The sequence below is a fragment of the Lissotriton helveticus genome, chromosome 1_1, assembly GCF_964261635.1.
Source record: "Lissotriton helveticus chromosome 1_1, aLisHel1.1, whole genome shotgun sequence".
NCBI lineage: Eukaryota > Metazoa > Chordata > Amphibia > Caudata > Salamandridae > Lissotriton > Lissotriton helveticus.
Window position 1 is genome coordinate 2,112,185,787 of NC_136057.1, and position 19,019 is coordinate 2,112,204,805.

At 43.5% G+C, this 19,019-nt stretch overlaps 1 protein-coding gene across 1 annotated transcript in view; it reads left to right on the forward strand.

Annotated features, from left to right (window-relative positions):
* Positions 1–1,807: 1,807 nt before the first annotated feature.
* The window catches only part of LRRC8C (leucine rich repeat containing 8 VRAC subunit C), a 248,702-nt gene continuing 231,490 nt past the window's right edge, over positions 1,808–19,019 (forward strand). The window contains exon 1 of the mRNA XM_078646079.1: positions 1,808–2,129. The gene's annotated coding sequence lies outside the window, so the exon portion shown is untranslated. The remainder of the gene's footprint in view (positions 2,130–19,019) is intronic.

Below are 19,019 nucleotides of genomic sequence, written 5' to 3' on the forward strand. Positions count from 1 at the left end.
GTTCTTTTCTCTCTGTCTTCTCCTTTCTGAGCATATTTCATTGCAAAGTTGGAAATATGTATTTGATGATCGATTAATTTAATTTTTTCTCCGGTGAGTGACGGTGACTGTACTGTATTTTTGAAGTGGTTCACATGCAATTAATTTAGATAAAGACTCAAAATGTACCTGAGTCTGTGGTTATATACTTCAAAGTATAGAGAAGTTTAGAAATATGTTCATTATCACCATCAATTAGTTCAACTAATGGTCCATCGACCAGAGGAAAGAACTTTTTGATCAGTGAGAGGTTAGTTAGGAATGGTGAATAGCTAATCTTGAGATTGTGATCACACAAGAAACTTTGATTCCAGCGGTTTACTCAATTGTGTGTTTTATGGGTCCAGGTGAGTATTTGGTAGTGGAGTAACTGTTGTTGATATGCCGCTGAATCAGCTGGGTTTAAACTGGGTTGGCATGGTGAACTAAAGAACACTAGATTTAACACAGATCCCTTGACTGGGGGTGAATGGTTGATTTGTTTCACATTATGTCCATCCTTTGTATGTCTTTCACTGTGATTAGCTGTCAGCAAATTTTCCTTTTTATACTTTTATTTTTTTACTGTATCTTGCATATGTTTTGGGGTTTATATATGTTTTATTGCGGTTGCATCAGAAAACAAATGCAAGAATAATTCAATAAATGGGTAACTAGATGCATGAGTGCAAATATGAGTGCCAAAGTTCATGAATAATTACTGTTTCAGTGCCTAAACCAGTCAATGACACAAAAGGGGTCTTTCAGTCATAAGCAATGCTTTAAATGGGCTGGTACGGTCAGGTACTGAGTACCAGCACTTTTCTATTTTGAGAGGGAGAATACCGGCACTTCTCATGAGAAATGTAATACTTTTAATGGGAGTGTACCCGCACGTCTCAGAAACAAGCAGGTACTCTGGTACAGAGTACCTGCACTTCTATTTTCCCATTTCAAGCACTGGTCATAAGCCAGACTTATGGGTATTGCCAATGCTTGTTGTACACGTTAACACAGTATGGACAAAGGTTTCTTCTGAATAGTTTAAGTTTAATACCTAAATACAGCAATCAGCAACTGAAAGGTGTTCTATTGACCTTTGCTAAGGTCCTACCATTGCATGGCTACTTTAGTGACAGCAGTTTTAGGAACTTTTAATTTGAGTTCGAAACCTTTTTCTCTTAAAATCTGCAAGTTACATAGACGAAAATGGCTTGAGTGACAAGTTGTTTTGTTCCGAACTGGATTCCAATTTTCCAGATCACAGTTGAGACTGGATTTGGAACAATCGCCGTGTGCTGTCCGTGCTTGATTAAGAATGGAATAGATCTATAAAACCCACTATTGGATTCAAGTCTCGTGTTATTCGATGTAACACAAGTGTAACAAATCCATAATTGTACGGGAATCGCCCATGTAAGGTTGAAGAATCGCATAATTCCAGTAGCCCTGGTATTCCCTGCTCTTTGGTTGCGATCCCCATCAGAAGCGACTGTTCCACTTAGAGGCTAGTTTTACTCAGAAAATAAAATAACTGGAAAATTGCTTTTTTTTTAACATATTGAGTGAAATCCTGCTACTCAGACATAAGACAGACAAAAAGCGAGTCAGATCGGCAGGGTACATGTGATAGGAGGGCAGAGCCTCATTAGACCATCCCAAGGTCCCCAGCTGATGGTAGCAGTCGAGGCGTCCGATTTCCTCATATTGTTGTCTATTTTTGTTCCCCGCCGGTCCCCCCGGGCTGGATATCTTCTTCCCAGCAGCGGCGCGTCCAGTGGTTTCCCACGTCCGGCCGGGATGTGCATCCCCGCCCTCGCCTGTTGTTGGTCTGAGAAGTGGCCAGGGCCAGCAGCAGGCACGGCGGGGGCTCGGAGCCCGGGAGCGGCGAGGGCGGGGGAGCCCGAGCCGGGCGGCGAGGAGGAGCCCCGCGCGTCACCGCTGGCCCCGCGACAGCTCAGCGGCTGCTGGAGTACACGGGCTGCTTAGGGGGCACCGGGGCTGCTGAACGGAAGGAACGGCGGCGGAGAAGGAGGAGCGGCCGCTGATCAGCAGGGGGCGCCAGGGGGGGGCCGCACTGGACAGCGGCTGCTCGGACCCGAGCCCCTGAGGTGAGGAGGGAGCGGGCTGGGCGCACATGGGTTTCTGGGGTACAGAGAGACACCCGCTGTGGGCAACTTTGTGGGGACGGATTTAGCAGCCTGTGTCTTTACCAATAGCCCCCACAAAACGGTATATAGAGAAAAGGACAGTCCGAACTGTCATGTGTATAAAATGGACCTTTCATGGTGAATAGTGTGCTGCACTGTGGAAACCCCACAGCCCTAGGACTTCCTTGCTGGCATCTCTTCTCTGCATAGGACTGAGCACTCCCCCACATCCACAGTTGTTTTGCACATTTTACCGTCTCCTAGCGCTGCTTTCTCCGTGTTGATGGAACTGGGAGATATGCATTCCATCTCCCGCTCCGTCATGTACCGTTATGTGCCATGCAAATAACTCGCCGCAAGCCCTCTTCGTCCTACCGCTCTCCCAGGCGCACTTTCGAAAACATGTAACATATTAGAACGCACACACTCCCGGGAGTTACATGTCGCGGATGCCGACAGAATCAGACGAAGAACACGGATCATATATCTGAGTGGGATGGAAAATAACGCGTGGCGTGAGCAGTGCAGCTGCAGAGACCCGGGGTCATTAACAAGGCGCGCTTTAGCGGTTGGAGACGGCGCGTGCTCGCTCGGGTCCGTTGTAACGGTGAGACGCTGGGCTGTAACCGCGAGACGCCGGCGCGATGCTAACGATGGGACCAGCTGTGGGCTGGGGCAGGGGTGCAGCATGCCAGCTGCTTACAGCCAGTCCGGCCAGGTCTACGCAGGACGTCCCTGCACATTGGGAGCACATGCACAACTGTCGTATAGCGAGAGCAGGCTGCAGCCAGGACACTCAACCCGGCCCGCTCTCATTATGAGCAAAACACCTGGCTGTATGTGCATGGTTGCCATTATGGGTTCAGGGGATTTGTGGGAGAGGCGGGCTCACGATTTCTGCACAGTGCTTTCACTGAAAGGAAGGGAAGTATGGTGGTCTATTAATGGCCAGCGGTTACATTTGCATATTAGGCAGCCTTCCAGAGACCCGACTTTAAAAGAGGTCTAGTGTCCATTGCAAGCTCCTCAGTCGACGAGCAAATAAACAGATACATAACAAGTTGTCCTGTTGCACTCTCGTGTATGGAGCCTGCATGGTCGGACTGGAACAGAAAATAGACACAGGCGCCAACATAAATGTCGCTCCCATTAGTGAACGACGGTTTTAGAAGTGACCCACACCTGCTAATCGGGGCAGTTTTGAACTTGTAGAGAAGCAGGGTTGGATTGGGAATGAAAATCGGCCCGGGCACACACAACAAAAAAATCGGCCCACATTTGCATAAACACTCCTCATATCACTGCGTTGGTGTAATCTTATAAAAAAAACTCTAGGAGGGGGGGGGGTAAAAAATGAACACATTAGTTTAGACTGGTGAAGCAAGTGAGGGCACTTCTACTCAGCCCCCTGCCCCCGCTCAGTATGTGCAGACATTAATGGGCCGGCCCGAGAGACAATGGGAGTGACACCTCTGCCTGGTGCTAAACGGAGGTAATGAGCGCCCATCTGCACCTAGAAAGGCCACTCAGACACCCACTGGGCCGCTGGCTGTATCAGAAGAACAGAGACAGCGCCCAAATAGCCCCCCAGACTGCTAAAAAAAATAGCCCACAGCAGCCCTCGGACACCGGCCCCTCGGGCATTGCCCGAATGCCCGCGTTACCAATCCGACGCTGTAGAGAAGTGTTTTTTAGGCGGTGTGGTAATTTCAGGGAAAACAACTATAAAAAACGGCAAACCAGGCCATAAAACAGGCCCACTCACCGCCAAAAAACCGTGATCTGTCAGACCAGCCCTTCTGGCACTGCCATATTGCCCTATAGATCAGTCCCAGGACCTATCCAGAGGATGGGGTAGGAATAGCTAAGCAATAGCTAGTCACATTCGTAGAATTATTAGTAGAGCACCAGTGCTACCTCTTCTGCGTACATACCGCCTCATCTTGTCCCTGTCCCTAAGTTCTGTCCACACACTACCTCCTTTGCTCACACTTTGCTCTAAGCTGATTCTGCTCAGACATTGCCCTCTCTGCTGACACACTGTGCACTGTTCACACCATGCCCCATCTCCTCACACACTGCCTCCATCGGCTCCCTGTCCTTTCTGCTCAAAGACAAGTGCCTGTCCTCAAACCATATTCCCTCTGTCCCTTCTCACACACTAGCCTCTGCTCACAAATTGCCCAAAGTGCTCCCTGCCTGTTCTCAAGTAGCAACCCTTCCACTCTCTTGACATTCTGCCCATAGTACGCCCTTTTTGCTCAGTTACTGCCCCTTCTGCGCCCACACTGCCCTTTTGCTCTCACACTGTCACTCTGCTCCTTGGCCCTTCTGTACCCCCTACTCACACTGTCAAATCTGCTCCTTGTACCATCTGCATGTACACTTCCCCCTTTGCTCTTACACTGTCCCCTCAGTTTACACATTGCACCACTGCTCCCTGCCCTTTTTCATCACACACTACCCCCTCTGCTTCCTGCACCTTCTGCTGTCACATCCTGTTAGTTCACACAACACACAATATGCTCCCAACTCCTTCTACCCACACACTGTCCCTCTCTACCTGACGCTTTGTTTGTTTATTTTCTATATAGCCCTTTTTGGTGGCACACTGCCCCCTCTGTTCGCACACTAATCTCTCTTACCTGTCTTTTCCCCACACAGTGTCCCTTTGCTCACACATCATCCCCTCGGGTCACATACTGCTCCTACTGTTTCCTGTCACACTGTCCCTTCTTCTCCTTGTCCTAGTAGCGCCACGCATAGAAGTACACCCCTTCCCTGCTGTCACTAATACACTGATCACTTCTCTTCAGTCTTCCTTAACAAAGGTATTTGGATTACAGGGCTTCATTTCTTCAGGAGCATTGAGCAGAACAATGGGATTGCTCAGACCTTGTCCTAACTAGCATGATTCCCCTTTACCTGAGATCATTGCTGGGGCTCTTGCCCAAAGCCTCATAGAAGTTGATGCCCTTTCCTAGAGCATTTATGTACAAAAATATACATGGTATGAATAACATTTAATACATTTGAACGCTGCATTAGATAGGGTCCAGTTACTTCAGATGTTCCATGCATTAGTAGAGCAGGATCCAAAAGCAGTCTTGGAAAATGTTAATAGCAGCCCGTAGTATACCTATTGAGCGTAGGGAACATGTTCGATTGTGTAGAGGATGATTGCAACAGGGGGAACATTTTATTCTTGTCTTCAAGAAAATTGTGCATGTTCTCTCAGTGCTACTGCACGGCACTATAGCGGATTATCCCTACAATCAAGTACATATCAACAGTGATTTTTCTCATTTCGATAAATCACCAATTTTCCGTTGACTTCTTATCCTTACCTAATGCTGTTGGTACTTTTGCCCATACACTCATGAATGAAATTGGATCCCAGTTCGGTACAGTCCAACAGACTCTTTCTATTAAATAGGTACATATAGCACCTGCTTCACAAACAATCACACAAACATGCTGAAAGCTACAAATCTTAGACTCCATTTTTTGATTAAGTTTTCTCAGTCAGCGGATTCAACTGAAGTAAAAAACAGGCTGGCCTACAAATGTAACTCTGTGCAAAATTTACATATAAGGCTTAAACTGAATTTTTTTCCACCAGCGGAAAATCTTCCAATTTACCTTTGCATATACCTCAATATTTTCCCCTTTATTCCATTGGAAGAATATTTTTCCTTGTGTAAAGACCTCATTTGTTTGCTGTTCACACCCAGTTAGCACATATGCCAGACTTTGCTGGCAATAGCATTAGGCGCTTAAATTGTGTTTAAAAAACAGCAACGTGTGAATAGCTACAAAGTTAAGATTTTGTGGGTATGATTTGCCTCCTAATTCCTCCTTAGCCATCCACTTGAAAAATGCATGTTCTACTAATACACCTTAAATTCACTGTACCAGCAGGTTATTCACCGTGCAGGTCCCCCTCAGGTCCTGATTCTCTAAGTCAAGATTCTCGTGAGTCAGGATCTCAAAATTTACGCTCACGATTATTGTGCATCAGACTTCATCTTGGGTATTCAGAAAACTCTGTGAATCGGTCCCTGTGTTTTTAAGTTTGGAACATGCTTTCGATTGTGGAGTAAATTGGCTAGGATTCTAAACACATTTGGTACAATGCCTGCGAATCACCTGTTTTTGCCATGCAGCTGTCACCGATGCATTTTATTCTCAAAATGTAGGGCTTGAGTACGATTGTGCAACAGCATGGCCTGGGAGTGAAACTTATGGCAAACCGTTGCATGTGTATTTTGGGCTCATAATCTTAGAAGTCTTTGTTTGCATGAATCCAGAGGTGGAAGTAGTCTATGCCCATCAGGTAGATGCTGATATAACTATTGTTTTCTGTCTGGCCTTGAATAAACATACAGGAATTAGCGTTTAATTTGAGCCCTTGGTTGCAGGTGGGGTTCACCGGCACTCATGTTTTTGGGGGATTGGCACTTACATGAAACTTTGACCCAGAGCAAGAGCTAGAAAAACACAAAAGGAGGAAAAGAGGAGAAAAAGAAAGAGGAAACCCCGGCAAAGGGAGAAAGCAAGGGGGAGAAAACAAGGGCGAAAAAGGACCTGGAAGAGTGAAATAAACGGGCAAAGATTGTGTGTAGGTGAGACTAGGAGAAATGAGGTGGAATCAATACTAATCAGCCTTGGTATTCATCAGTCTCGACATATGTCAGCACGGCTGCAGACTGAGGCTTTTGAAAAAATCTTTGTGCATCGGCACTTATTTTACAAATCAAACACTTGCATGGAATGTTTGGCTTAAAGCATTGTATTGAGGCGCCAAAGGAAATGTAGATGTTATCAACTGTTTCTTTTCACTAAGGCAAGTATTGTGGTATATTTTTATACATTCGCCTTTTTGTGGCGTTGCTATGCTGCTCTAGCCGCACTTGGAGTTGGTGTCTCCAAGTTTGGTTATGTTTTCGTGAACACTGTATGACAGTAAATAACCTCCGTTTGAGTAAAGCAATTCTAGAATAATTGTCGGCTTACCCAGCAGCCGTTTTGCAGTTTTCTTTACTTCGTGTGTGCAGATTGCAGTTTCCAGCTATGTGTGTTTAGTATTTGAAGTGCCTTTGGACTTTCTAGGTACGGTTCTGCGTAGAAGAGCTGTCAGCCTTCTCTTGGGCTTTGCACATTTAGGGTGTTCAGAGGCTGACTTGACACAATGTAGGCGCACAGAGAAGGATATATGGTGTGGGAGACATAGTTTTATGTATGCAGAGCTCCCCACTCCTAACGTTTCCCTAACCCTCTATTACAAGCCTCAGTACCTCTGTATCTCAGCCCATTCATCTTTTTTCATATTCACTTTTCTCTGCGTTGGAAAGGAGGCATATATTGCCGAATGCCAAAACCCGATTGGCCGGCTCACCACATTGTTAGGTTTGACATGAAAAGAGAGCTAAAGTGTTGTCTTCGAAGTCAAAGTTCTACCCATTGAACATTTATCAACTGAAATGTAGTGAGGATAATTAATTGTAAGAGGAAAAAAAGAAGAAAAATGCATTAAAAAGGAACAATTTCTAGGATTCTATATAAAGACTGTTTTCCCAGCTAGAGACAAGTGAGAGATTATGTTGTCACTAATGTTTGCGTCAGTGATGAATGGTTTCAAGAATTAAAATTCAAAACCATGTAGGAAGGAAACAAACGTTTGTTTCGCAGAAACCCAGCATGTAACATCTTTAGGTTTTCTCGTAATCCCGGGATCTGATTTAGAACTCATAGTTCCTTGAAACATAAATGGAAGCATACCATTTCTTTGAAAGATTAGTAACTACCCCAAAACACTATAGCAGAACACAGCTGTTAGCCCCTCAACCCGATTAACCATAACCATCCAAACTTCATTGCAGCCTTTTCTCCCTGCTCCCTCACAACAGCCTTCAGATGCTCTCCTTGAGTGAAACCCCTGACTCCATTCACACCTTCTCTCGTGTTCCTCTGTAATGTATCCCCGAGTATTTATCGTGCTTCAGTCTCTCATCACCAAAGCACTCCTCCATCACAGCTCCAGGCTTTATGTACATCTCCCACCCTTTCCATGCTGACATCTCCCACAATGGCTCTATACCAATAATTTGCCCCAGGTCCATTACATCATGAACCTCATAAAAGATCTGCACAGCTCATAGCCATTTCAGAAGAAAAAAACCTGTTTGATCACCAGGTCTATAAGAACCAGAGATGCAAGAGAATTTTTCCACTTGTGATGGATTTTTTTTTATCAAACCCAAGGGATACTTCCCTGAGCACATGAAATATAACTTGTGCCTTAGTGCCAGCCTGAGAAAAGCATGCATGGTATTTCTCATGACTTCTATTTGAGCCACAATCAATCCCTTTTATGTCTTTGAATAGTAGAGAGCTCTTGTAATCTGCCATGATTGTGGAGTTAAAAGATGAGGAGAGGCATATCAGAGCTTCTCCGTTGTGAAGTGGGTTGCTAATTTGAGAGGATGCCCAAACAGCACGTCTGTTTTTCCATTTTTCGTTATAAATGGCTTGAGTTTATTTACTTTTTAATTGTAATAATTCAGAGGCTTTGGAACGGCGGAGTAAAGATATCGAATTTGTGGTTGGAGCACAGTGTCAGAAACATAACAAAGATACATTCCGGCATGTGAGCCCATTTATGTATTTGCGACTCTACAGCAATCGACAAAACTCATTTTCCAGCTGCGAAGATAGTTTTAGAACGTTTTGCTTGCTTATTTAGTAGACATATCTATATCTCAAATTTTCACGAACTTCTTAAGTGTCTTTTGACTGCTCGACTTGAATTATGATGTTTTTATATGATCTTTATTATTATTGTATTAATTGCTGAGACGTTTTTAAATGTTGTATTGTATTTATTATTTTACGTGCTTTTATGGCAGTCCATGCCAAAATAAAGTTTTCAAATGATAACAAAGATACATAATGTTACATAGAATAGTTGCAGTGGGTGAAGTTGGGTCTTCAAGAAGCACGCCCTGCATTGAACCCAGCTTTGCCCTTTATTTATTTTTTCATTGCTCGTGCTCCCTTGTGTCTGTCCTAAACACAGTTGCATTTATTTACCCTGTAGGACACCCTGCTAGGAAGCTGGTTCATCTATTCACAGGGCTTTCATTATGCTAATATTTGAAAATTTTAGTCGTACACCCCGCCCTCCTTGCCTAGGTTGAGATTTCAATTTCCAATAGTGCTGTTCAGCTGAGAGTGCAGCTGGTAGTACCCTAGGAATTTTAATGGCTTTGCTGTCTTATATAAACCTTTGTCAATTCCAAAAGGATCAAAAGGTTGATGAATTCGCCCTGACAAATGCTCATTTCGTCTCAATGGAGTTTCTTGTAATCTTCGGTGAAATTGGGGGTGGGATGGAGGGTAGAGGAAACCCCTAACATATTTATGTTTTTTTCTCTTATCCTTTGTCCCAGTTCTGTTGTTTCTTTAATTACTACAACTAACAGTGAGAGCAGAAAAGGTGTCCTCTATTGTACTGATTTTCGGAGTTATTCATTGCTCACATGGGATTAACTCTGGTTTCACAAGGTATAAAAAGCATTAAGTGCCATATCTTAACTTTCTTTTTTCATCCAAACATGACTGAATAGCAACAATAATTTGCAATAACAGAATGGGTTGGCGGTCAAATATACTCAAATGAAGCTTTATACAGATTGCTATATTTGGAAGAAAATGTGGTTCCCACTGAGGTTTCTTTTTTGGACCATAATATTTTTTCTTGCAAGCTAAAAATGCATTTGTTAAAACAACTCTCACACACTGTCCTATAGATTGTCATTGTACGGGGGCTGTGCGTCTAGATGTTTCTCTATTGCTTGAAGTACTTCTAGATTTGGAATATTGGTGTAAATCCTTTCACATGAAAGGTTATGAGTATTTTCTTTGTGTAATGAAATATTTCGCTTCAACAAAGTGTCTTGCAACAATGCAGCTGCTAGTGGAACCAAACGATTTAGGAAACAGTAAGCACATCACGATAATAAATAGAGAATGTTGTTATTTTTCGCTATAGATTGGATTTTCTTCAGGCTTTTTTGTGTTTTTTTGGGAGAGCATACATTGAATGGAAGAGATATGTTTCATTTTTACAACAAAAGGTGTTTTTAGCTGAGCCACACCCCTGCTCTGCAATCCATTCTTCTATTAAAGAAAAGATTAACCCTAGATTCTCATCAGCCATTCAGCCACGCTCGTGAGAAAGCACTTAAACTATAACAAGGTAAGAATACATTCACGTGAAAGCACGTGGCAAATACAATGTCCACAGGAGGCAAAGTATGACTACGTACTACACCCTGTTATAATGGTGGACCATTTTGAAAGAATTTCTAATATATCGCAAAATTGCCTAGCTTTGTCTTTCAATTTCCACATCCCATTCTTGGTGTCAATAATGACTATCTCCCCCTTTATCCAATGATTTTACAGTTATTTCTTAGCACCTAGTTTGTTGAGTAGCTGTACTTCTATTTTATACTAATTCTATGGGTGAGATAGGTGTTGCAGGGGTGAAAAACAGATTTAAGAGGTTTTCACTACCAGGACATGTAAAACATAAAAGTACATGTTCAACTTTTTTAATGCAGTGAACCCTGCCCTTGGGCTGTCCAGGGCCTACCCTAGGGGCGACTTATATGCATTACAAAGGAAGATTTGGGCCTAACAAAAAGGTTAATTCTGTCAGATTGAAATAGCAGTTTAAAACTGCTAACACAGGGGGTGCATCTTCGTGGCGGTTGACCCGTAGGTGCAGTCTTAGCCGTTGCTCTCCCTCGAGGCCATGTTGGAAGCCATCACAGTTCTCCTTCCCAGAATTCAACTGGAAGGAGTTTTCTAGTAACCAATCCATCATGGTGGCTTTCTCATTCATCATTCAATTACTTTCCAAATCCAAAATGGCAACCTCGGTTTTTTCTGATGTAATTTCCTGTCCAGGTACATGCAAGGAGGAGGTTTTCTCGCTTCATTGCATTGCAACACTTCTTTGTTCCTGTAGCTGTGTTTCCACCCTCCTGATAGTCCTCATTCCTGTTGATGTTTTCAGTTTGGCTGCTCCTGTTTTCCTGCTGAGTTCACCCTTTCTCTGTGGGGCCATCTCTCCTGTTGGAGGTTCCATTCCTGCTAGTGCCTCTGGTTGTTCCTGTGTCCAGTTGCCATCTGCTGGGTCCTTTGGTCCTTCCTCTCGCCATCCGGGAGCCCACCATCGCCATCTGATGTTTTTTCCATAGGTTTTTTTTCCTTCTTGGGGTTCCTTCTGGAAGGCACTATCTGCATAGGCGCTATAAATGTCAGTGGCATCATGGCTACTGGAAGGGATCAGCCTTATCTCTGGCAGACTAAGATGGTCAAGACTTGGGCTCAAAGATCTTCACAATGCCCCAAGCCTTAGGTCAGAAGACCTCAACCTGTAAGTCTTGACAGATTTGACAGCAGTAGGATCCAGGAGTAGCAATGCAACTGCTCCATGTTGTCAACAGTGATTTTTAGGTCCTTCATGTCATGATTAGGGGGACTCACTACCATTTCCAGGATGAAAACCTGTTTGTTAGTCTGAGAGTAAGCAGTTTCTTCAGTAATTGTGAGAGATGGGGGAAATAAAGTTGTTTGTTCCATTAGTGTGCCATGGAACGATCCATTAACTATACGCTTGTAATTGTTACAATCCAGAGGATGAAAATCATTTTTCTAGCGAAATGTGTGAATGCATGCTTTCTTTAGGTCTTCTGGGAAGATTCTAGTCACTAAGGAGTTGTTGATTAGGTCTCTAACTGGGATTGCTGCAAATGTTGACAGAAGAATCTTTTGAAGATTTGTGGAGGAAAATGGATAAACTGCCAGCAGGGCCCGACTGGTAACCGAAACCGGCCCTGGCAAACTGCTTGGCCGGCCCCCCCTGGAGTGAGGAGGGTGCAGCCGAGCCATTTTGAGGGCCGGTTTTGGCCAATTTTCTTACAGGGTGCAGATATTTACCGACCCCCGGTAACAAAAATGGCACCCCAGGGGCCCAAAACCGGCCCCCACCCTGGCAGCCCACCGGGGAAATGCCCAGGTGCCCGCTTGCTAGTCCGGCCCTGAATGCAAGCTGGGGCAACTTGCTGTCACAGCGTTCTCAAGTTCTGCTATTGTCATTACTATAAAGAATGACAAGGATGAGGATATATTTGATCTGGTGATAGTATTTGGTTGCGTGCTGCTGCCGCAGTTGACTTTCTTGGCAGCTATGTATGATTCCAACATATCTGCTTTGGAGATGTAGTAAGCTGAAAATTTGTTTTAGAAATTTACTTTATTGTGAAATTTTTGTAGATTTTTGCAAAGTGGACTCAATTTGTCAGGGTTGCTAGGTCTCGCCTAGCGTCACAGTGCATGCGCTGCTCGCTTGTGAGAGCTATTGTCATCGGTTTGCTTTTGGAAGTGGGGTTGGGGACTGCCCTGTCTCCCTTAGGCCCCGCCCACCCAGACTGGACTCGTACTAATACCATTTCAACACGAAACACTTAGTCTTGCCAGTAAAGCTCTCTTGAATTGTTTTTTTTACGCTTGTTTTCAGCAGTTTAAACGTTTCCCTGTTTTTTCTGAAGTCTTAAACGACTTGTTTCTCTCTTAATTGCACAATTTCTTGTCTAATTAAAACTATGAGAATAATTTATCCACAGAGAACATGCATCTTTTCCCGGAGCTTAAAACTCATATTAATGATAGTAGCTGCAATACTTGGTGCGTTGTTTAACTTCTAGATGTTTTTTTCTGCAGTTCGTACTGTAGTTTGATTGTAATCTTGATTTTTCATAGCGATTGCTCTGTGCTGGATGCCTAATTAAGCCTGTTTGCTATGTTGTTTACAACTGGAAGTTGGTATGTGAAATTATTGAAAAACATAAGGCGATTTTCCAACATTGTAGTATTTTTTTAGGCCCGTTCTTAGACTGATTAGCGAGGTGTTACTCAACCCTTTTGGTGTTAATGCACTTGGTCTTTGCTCATGTCTTCTGGTCACTGGCCTCTCTTCTGACTTTTGGGTTATTGCCGTGTTCCAGATATTACGTCTGTCCAAGCTGAAACATCTAATTGAAAATTACTGCCTAAACGGGACAACATAATGTATACTTGCTTTGGGCCCCCTCTTGTGGCACAGTTTTGTCAATGCATCGGAGCTAAAATTACCATTTTTTCGAGGTGCACTTCATGTGTGTGTAGGCAGGATCTGGATGAGGGTGTTTTGCTAGCAAAGCTGGAATATGGCGCACTGCTGCTACCTGTTAACATACATAAAGAAATTGTAAAAGCAACTGTTGCCTAAATACAATTAAAAAAGAAGTAACGTTTTTGCCTCATAATATTTTAGTCATTGCTAATTTTTTCAGTAATCTTTTTTACAGGAGTTTTTTTCCTTTATTTAAAATTGCCTTCTGCACACATTCTAAAGGTTAAAACCAAATTTAGCAATATGGTAAATTATTATAGGTTATTAAAGGCACATTGAATTGTAAGGGGCGTGGAAATGCGAGATTAGGATGAATCGTTACATGAAGATATGAAGAGAAAAGATTAGAGAGTGCGTGAGGATTTATGAAAATATTTGATCCATGCTGGTAGAATCTATTTCGATAAAACTGCGTGCCAACACTATAAAGCCAAGCTTGGTGTCTGTTTTGTTACCCTAAGGAGAGGGACTGAGATATAATCGGGGAGTTGAGGGTCACAGTTTTACAGGCGGAGGCTTTCCACATCCAGGTCATGCATCCTAAGAGATTGGCAGCATGGTCGTGTTACAGCAATAGAAATGCGATAATTTTTTTCAAACCATTTGGGAAAGTGTTTTTTTATCATCTTGAATTTCAGTTGGCAAACCAGGACCTAAGCGACACTATCTTGTAGCATTCTCTAATTTAATGTCCTCTGTTATCGGGCACTTATGTGAATATAATGTTCCTTTGGTCTACAACAATAGATCTTCGCTTACTGTCAGTCCCACTACTGGTGTCTCCCTTGTGTTTTTTTAGAGTTTTTTTGCGTGAGTGATTTGTTAACGCGCTATGGTTACCTCGCTTCTGGGCGCTTCAGTTTTAAATTTTCACATGAATTGTGCCAGGGTGGGTCGATACACTGTGTTGCCCTTCATATCATTGTGGATGCCCACGCTCTTGCCTCGGATGAAAGACCTGATGCTTACATCTTCAGTGTGTTTACTGTCATTGATGCGATCACTGGCGGTTGAGAGTGGACTCCTTTTGAAGATGGATTCTCCTTGGCCTTTTCCTGTTCTCAGTGATGTAAACCGAGTCACCACTCTCTGCTTTCAGCTGCTGCCTGTCATTGATGCCTGGCCTAGGCCAGTGCTTGCATTAGTTAGGTCCCTATTTGTTTTTTTGTTTTTAAAGCTCTTTTTCCAATCTTAACTCTTCATGAAGTCACTCTGCGGACTCCCTCTTCTGAGGTTGCAACCTACGCCGAGGCCTTTTAACACCTGTGGAAAGTAAAATAACGCATAAATAAAAGGCATTGTCGTTTACAATGGCAATAGCTCAAACTCTTGCAAATGCGAGACCTATTGCATTGCACATGCTTGTTTTGGATGTATATCGGGTTTGCTCGAGTGAGGTGATTTGTCTTTTTATGTTTTTTAGTTCTTCGTTCATCAAAGGGGCTTTCATTGTCTGCCTTACTTAGTGACCTGCGTAGGGATTAGTAAGTTAAAATCTGATATCAAGCGTCTCTAGTGAGTTAATTGTGTCCAGTTGAATGTTAGAAGTTAGTTGAGGTTCCAGATTATCCATGTTTAGTTTGATCGATAGAACATGCAAGCAGGGCATGTTAAGTTTAGCAGTCACTTTTTCTAGAATCCTCTGTAGGAAGGCGACAATGTGGTAATCAGACCGTGTGACTGGAGTGATTCTTGGAATAGTTATTAGTTCTGGATTGTACAAGATAAAATATAATGTATGACCTGCTGTATGGGTAAGTCTGTGAACAATTTGTTGTAAGTTGTTCAAGCACACACCTGCCAAAATGGAGTTTGCTTTGGTATTAGGTTTGTCAAACCAGATATTTAGATCACCAAGATCTCATACATTAGAACATTTAGTTGACAAGTCTAATACAGCACCTAGGAAGGCATCAGGAAAGACTGTTGTTCAGTGATGGTCTGTAGGGGATGACGGAATTGCAGCTGAAAAAAGAGCTGAGGTTGCACATAATAAAAGAGCTTCACAGCCTTGAATTACATCTCTTCCGACTTGGAAGGTAACATAGATTCCTTAAATACAGTCGCCAGTTTACCTCCTCTCGTTGCTTGTTAGTTGTGAATGATTGTACATTATTCAGCTGGGATACCATGTCCTCTCTCAACCATGTTTCTGTGATAGATAAGTGGGCCGATTCTGTATCCATCAACCAATCAAAGATGTAGTATGTGTTTTGGTGAAATAGTGGTTTCGGTCACCATTAGTGTTACTATTACCATTTGAGTTAATGGTTGATTTGCCATTGATTGATGGGTGTTTTCTCTTGTTTAATAGACAGTAAAGCACCTTTAAATGTAAGGGAACAAGTGATAAAGGCATCCCCGTTTTCCTGGCTGTCACAGACCTGTTCAAACAGGCTTATTTAAAATGTAGCTGGGTCTTTGTAGGAATGTGTTGCTAATCCCTTTTGCTGTAGTGTGTTTTGGGTGCTTTATTGGATGTGTATTAGTAAAATATTGAAATTCATTTGTGTCGTCTCGTGTTGTAGCGGAGTGTGATTTGTGTGATTTGCCAGACTGAGATGTTCTGGGATGAATAGCGACCAGGATGGTAAAGGAGGTCACGTGACCTGCGCCATGTCTCCTGTCTTTGCACAGTAAATGTCAGGTAACCACCAAAGAGTACACCGGGAATGTTTTGGGTAGAACCACTCAAATGCCTCAAGTAACACAGATACCACCACAAAATTGGTCAAATTAATCTTTGATGTGTTTGGCTGGTAGAGTAAGAAAATGCAATATGACCTGTCTTTGTAGGAATGTGTTGCTAATCCCGTTTGCTGTAGTGTGTTTTGGGTGCTTTATTGGATGTGTATTAGTAAAATATTGAAATTCATTTGTGTCGTCTCGTGTTGTAGCGGAGTGTGATTTGTATGGGTGTTGTGGGAGATAGAGAACAATGTTGTGAGTTCTGTGTTGTGGCTATTGAGTGTTTCACAGTGAGAAAGACCTGTCTAGGAGTTGGCAAATATTTTAGTGATGTGTTTTTGAACTGATGTTCTTGAGGATTTTGATGTGGTTTGGAGTTGCGTGGGGCTTGAGACATCAAGCGTGCAGTTTTACATTGTTGTAGGAGATGTGTCTATTGGGGAGGCTGAAGAATCATAAGTAATCAAGTAATAGAGTGAGAGGGAGACACTTGGATGGTTGTGGAGACTGTGGGACGTTATGGGGATTGGGATAGGATCAGCCATGAGGAAGGGGGTTGAACATTTTGGGACCATTGAGGAGTATGGGTGTTGGGTAGCATAGGGGAAGTGCAGGATAAGGCTTGGGAGGAGGATGTAGAGAGGAGTATAAGGAAGGAAGGATGCAGTGGGGAGGAAGAGAGGGAAGGAGGTTAGCATTGTACTAAAGTAGCATCCAGTCAACTTGTGAAAGCGGTTTGTGCAGGGTGGTCATGGTATTGTTGTGGAGAAGCTTACGTATGGCGAGAACACATGTTATTCAACTTTAAGGAAAGAAAGATTAATAGTAGTGGGGTGTGTGGTGAATGAGTATTGATGTATCAGGGTGGCTTGTGTAGTGTGTAGAAGGAAGAGAGGAGGTGTGTCTTGTGAGTGTGGGTGCATGTTTGCTGCAATTGAGAACGATAATAACTCAGTGGAATGGTTGCCGTAGACTGCTGGGGGAGGTGATCTCTGAAGGTTAAATCTGGTAAGAATGGAAGATCAAACCCAAGATCACTTGCCTGCCAAAAGGGAATTGACTAAATCAAAAAAAATTACGCATCATCTCTTGTATGGCAAATACAGAAGCTCACCTTTTGAAAGTGGATCTAGGGCAGAGTTCTGGCCCAGGAGCCTTTCAGGCCCTAACAAGCCCAAGCAAGGCCTAACTTTGACTTGATGGCCAGACTGAGATGTTCTGGGATGAATAGCGACCAGGATGGTAAAGGAGGTCACGTGACCTGCGCCATGTCTCCTGTCTTTGCACAGTAGATGCCAGGTAACCACCAAAGAGTACACCGGGAATGTTTTGGGTAGAACCACTCAAACGCCTCAAGTAACACAGATACCACCACAAAATTGGTCAAATTAATCTTTGATGTGTTTGGCTGGTAGAGTAAGAAAATGCAATATGACCTGTGTGACGGTTATTGAAGAGTTGTACAACTCTGGCAGAGGCTGCTCACGCTGTGGGGCTTATTTACAAAAAAAATTCGGAGCTCAGAGCTACGTCAAATTCAACAGCCCTTTGGGCCGACATTTTTAAAAAGCAGGAATGCGCTGTATTCACAAGCATATGGCACACACCAGTGTTCCCCCTAGTGCTTGTGCAAAAAAAGCTGACTAGCGTCAGCGCAGGCACCGTGCTGTTATGTGGCATGGGTCTCTGTGGTGCAGGTGTAATTGCTTATATGCAGAAAGGGATAGCTTCCTGCACATAAACAATCATTCATGGCAATTTGCTCTTTCCATGTGTGCTGCAAAATGCAGCACACATGGAAAGAGCAAAAAACAAAGAGAAATTAATAATTTCTCCTCGCATCACCATTCTAATACCTGGTAATCCATGGCGTTAGAATCATACTCTTTTTGGCACTGCTTCAGATTTGTAAATCTGGGGCAATGTCAAAAAGCAATGGGTTTTGCGGTGGAATGTCCACCGTAACACCCATTGCACACCCTTTTGCTGCAGAGGACTGTGGCGAAAAGAGGCATATTTACAAGGTGTGGTTAATGGTTAAGCTAAGCGCCACCTTCTAAATATGGGAAATGGCGCAACGCCACCGGAGCATCAAAAAAAGTGATGCTCCGGTGGTGATAGGGGCTTGTAAATATGTCCCTGTGTAGTAGATGCCTTGGAATGAACTGGAGCTGTGAGATAGCTGAACATCAACTGGCATCAACTATACTTGAGAGCAATATGGTTCCATGAATAGGGTGGGTTTGATGTTCTGTGGCACATTGTAATCCCTTTGTTCCCTCAGGATCGGATCTAGATCGGGAAACCAATGTATGAACTATACAAGCACATAAAGGAATATCGAGTATAAGAGACCTTTGTAGAAGTAACCAGGTTTAATGAAAGCTAACCAAAGCACCAGTAATGCAGAAGTAAGTTCAATGTAAGGTTAGTTACCGGGTTAAGTTCCCCCTACGTAACTTAAATAAGGAAGGTATATATAAATCAATACTTGTACCGTCCTCCGCATGAATGCCAGTCCCGGCACTCCCCAACGGAGGGCACTGTGCTAAGCAGTGGCCGACAATGCCACTCGAGATATTTCTAAGGCAGGTAAAGTCTCCTAAACAAAGGTATACTTGTCTTACCGTCCTCCGCATGAGTGTCGGTCCCGACACTCTCCAACGGAGGGCACAGTGATAATTAGTGGCCGGCAATGCCACTCGTTGCTTCCCACACTCGATAAACCCTCGAGCAAGAACTGATGAACAAAGTATTTACGAGCCGCAGTGGGCGTCCTCCCCACACAGCCCGACTAGAACCAGGGAAAATGTATGTGCCAAGATTAACAGGAACCGGGATCTCCTGCCGAGAGGAAGTAGCCGCTCACCTTGCTGAACAATCCCCAGGTCGAAACAAATGTCCAATACAGGAATCCT